At 43.4% G+C, this 3,919-nt stretch overlaps 1 pseudogene; it reads right to left on the reverse strand.

Moving 5' to 3' along the window:
- Window positions 1–1,027: 1,027 nt before the first annotated feature.
- LOC124091904 (elongin-A-like) lies at window positions 1,028–3,262 on the reverse strand (annotated as a pseudogene).
- Between the last annotated feature and the right edge of the window lie 657 nt (window positions 3,263–3,919).

Below are 3,919 nucleotides of genomic sequence, written 5' to 3' on the forward strand. Positions count from 1 at the left end.
ACTTGTCTTTTTTGTCGCATCAAAACAGTACCAAATGAATTTTATTTATTTTATTTAAATTTTTTTTTTCCATTAGAGCATTACAACTTTAAAAAACATTGGCTTCTAGTAACAATTCGCAGGGAACAGGCGATTAAAATGATGGCTTTTAAAATTCCGAAGTTGTATTCAGGGTTATAAAGAGCCCTGCCATGCCTCTGTTTCATCCTCTTGCTTATGGAGAAAGGGAAAGGTAGGGGAGGAGAAAAGAAACCACCTAAAATTTGAATCAGAAAGTGGAAATATTAAATTGCTGAGAGTCTGTGCAAATTTCACTCAAGGTTCTGTGTCTTCCAGTTGAGACTCAAAAAGCAAAAACGACAAAAAGGATTTGTAAGAGGACAGGGTGAGGACTCTTAGACTTTACAAACAGGCTCCCTTAATAAATACTACTGAGTGGGTGAGGAAGAGATGATACCCTGCACAGGACTCTGGGAAACACCGTGGAGGGTCTTGATGAGGAGAGCCCCTGAACACTGCTGTCCCCACAGGGAGGCTTCCTTGGGGACAGACAGGCCTGGCCTTCACTCCTGGCCCTCAGTGCAGTGAGCACTACACAGGCTCTGGGGATGCCCCTCTCCCTCTAGACCAGAGAGCACTCAGGAGAGCTGACCTGGGACAGGGAATGGCTTCATCTAACTCTAATAAGGGACCTGGAAATCAAAAAGCTAAGTGTGGTAGAGGACAAAAACAAAAATCTCTGGAGGGTAATATAAATACAATCTGGAGGCAATATTTATTCATTGAAACTATGTCTTGTAGTTTACAAAGATGATAATTAACAACGAAAGTATAATTGACCTTAAAATCCTGAGATTGAGGCTTCACACCATCTTCAGAATCCTGAAGTATGCTCCATGTAAGGTATGGGGCTGTGGGCACAGATAGGTGTGCAGAGCAGCACCTGTGACCATGTAGGATTCCAAGGCCAAGAGGCTCCACAAAGCAAGCTTCTGGGTTCCTCTGGAAGTCCTACTCCCCAGCCCGGTCATCCTGTTTTCTTGTCCCCCAAATTCCATCTCCAAAGAAAGTGCTTGGTTTGTCTTTGAGAAAATCTGTTCTTGAAAGCTTTAATTGACTTGGCATCATTGGTGCAATATTCTTCAGAGCTGGTTTCCTAAGAACATAGGAGACAGTGCTGCTGACCACCTGTGCCCAGTGGGCACTGCTGGTGCTGGGGCTATCGTAGGCCAGCTCCTCAAAGCTGGGGTTAAAGCTGCTGCTGCTGGCAGGAACATGGCTGCTTCCTGTGGTGTATGGGGCTGAGTTAACCTTGACTTTCTCAGGGACAGCTGCTTCTCCTTTTCCAAACTTCTCCTGCTTCTGTGGGACATTACGAGGTGGCTTGGCCACAGAGTTGACAAAGGCTATCTTTGCTTTTCAGTCTTTGGGCTTACTGACATGTGCATTTGTCAGCATTCATAGCCACTGCTCTCACACATCCTGAAGCTGCAGGTACTTATCCCACCAGGACTAATACTCTCCCAGTCTTTCTTCTTTAAAGACTTGGTGACAAATGAGCTTTCTATAGTTGATCTGTGCCTTCAATTAATACATGAATGTATTCCTCTATGCAATATAGCTGATCAGGTATATGCCTCTTAGATGTATTGCTTATACAAAGTCATCATTTTGGGGAGATAGGCACACTTGCAACGGGAATACACCTGCATTTTGGAATTCATTCTGCGTCCAGTGAATCCAGTTCCTTCTTCTTCCCAGGGGTGAAGAGAATGCTTTTCACTTTGGCTGGAAGGAGGGCATCAATTCACAGGAAGGAAGTGGACAGTAATTGGCCTGCATGGTGGGTAAGGTGAGACCTGACAATAATGGCAGTGCATTGGTGGGGACCTTTCTCAGCCTGACTAAGTCAGCTCCAGCCAGCTGCAGCTTCTCAGACCTGCTCTTATGTGCCATGGGTAATTTCTGAACTGAGTCCAAGTTTTGACTAGTGCTTTTAGAATCACTTTTTAAAAGTCCTTTGTCTCCAAGTGCAGGTGGCTGGAGTTTTCACAATTCTTCTCTTTCTTCTTCAGTTGGTCATGGAGGAGGTATGAGTCAAAAGACTTGCTGAGCTGCTTGAATTCATCTTCCACATCCTCTACCTCAGGGAGTGAACCCAGGGACTTTCTATCCAAATTAGAAATCTTTACTTTCTTTTTCTTGAGCCTTTAGGTTGTTAGAAACCTTCTTTTTGTTTTGGGCAACAGGTCTGTGGCTCCTTTGCCTGTGTCTATGCTGTCCACACTTTCGTTTGTGCAAAGTCCTTTGCTTTGGCTTCTTAAGGTGGTTGTCTGATACAACCTCTGAGGAGGAGGAAAACTTCCTCCTGAGTCTGCCTTCTCTTTTCTCCTCTTTCTTGGCAGCATTAGAAGGTGGTTTCTCCTTGACATGACCCCCCTAGGAGTAGTCTTTGGGTCTCCTCTTTTGAGAGATCCTTGCATGGCTTCTCTCTGCCCAAAGCAGAGGCCATGATATCACCCTTGGCTTCTATGGGGTATTTTTCCTTGTGGCAAGATCTGTGTTCTTTGTTTTGATTCAAGATCCCTTTTCCCTGGGGTTCACCCAGGTGTTGTTCTTGACTAACTCCCAGTCTATCCTGAAAGGCATTATTGTGGCCTTTTCCAGGCTTCTGGTGTGGAATAATGGACTCATGGTCCTCCTCTGGTGACTGTAATTGTCTGTGTATATCCAATGAGGACTAGTGTAGGATGGAGGGGACCAGATGGTGGCCATAGTCAGAAGATTCAGGGTCTGAAGAGTAGGTAGGTGACATCCTGAGATACCTCTTCCTTTCATCTCTCCTGTCATGACTGAGACATTTTGTGAAGTCATTCAAACTCTGAGAGTTTCTGTTTCTTCTGTCTATGGCCAGGACTGTAGGATCAGCTGCCCGAAGCCTTCCAGTTTTCTTGATAGTCTCCTTCCATCTCCTTCTCTCGCTGAAGAACATCCTGAGGGCACTTTCAGAAATTGCTTAAGTCCTGTTAATCAGCCCCAGTTCCTTCCACTGGGCCGCTAGGTCCCTGGAAAAGCTTCCAATTTGCTCATGTTTTCAAAAGCTATTTATTGTTTTCCTGACCCCAGTCTCCATAAGAAGGTCTCCTGTAATAGTCAAGGTGGAGAGTTTCTTTAAACATTTCAACAGCTTTTTAGGGTTTGGGTTTGCAGCCAGGCGTGCCTGCAGCTTCTCCACAACTTGGAGCACCAACTCCGCCACCATCGCTGTCACTGGCCTGGCCTCCTGGCCAGTATTCCCAAATGAATTTTAAAAGTAAAGAGTAATAACTCAAATTGCCCTAGTGTTGATTTGTCAACCTTACTAATTCTATGAAGCATGATTCAAACTGCACCTGTCTCACAAGTACCGCCTTTTCAAATGCTTTTACAACTGTTCTGATACTCATGTCCAAGAGTTTTCCAATCTATTGAGTTCTTCCTCTTTCTATCCTTATGTGGGCCCATTTATTTAATTTATATAAAGAGTCACTTTAAGGTAAACTTGAATCTAAGAAGAATAGATTCAAGTTGACAACTCCCAAGTATGAGCTTATGTACATTTGAAATAAGACTGAAAAATAATCAGAAAACATCCCCCCACTGCCTCAATAGGTTTTCAGGGGAAAATAATATGGAAAAAATTGTCTTTCTTTTAAATGGATACAGTGTTGAGAAAATAGCATACAGCCTCAGTGTGCCAAGGTGTAAAGTAGACAATGTGTTTATTGAGTTTTAGAACTTATATTTTGCCAAGATGTGCAATATTTTCCCACAACCTAGGAAAAAGTTTTTGATGGAACTAAGAAGAAATCATTGTATAAACCATTTTTATGAGATCGAACCCATTTGAATTGTTCAGAATATATGCAACACTTAAATC

This window comes from Marmota monax, unplaced genomic scaffold (assembly GCF_021218885.2).
Source record: "Marmota monax isolate L192 unplaced genomic scaffold, Marmota_monax_Labrador192_F-V1.1 WCK01_AAM20220418_F8-fsc00046, whole genome shotgun sequence".
NCBI classification, from domain to species: domain Eukaryota; kingdom Metazoa; phylum Chordata; class Mammalia; order Rodentia; family Sciuridae; genus Marmota; species Marmota monax.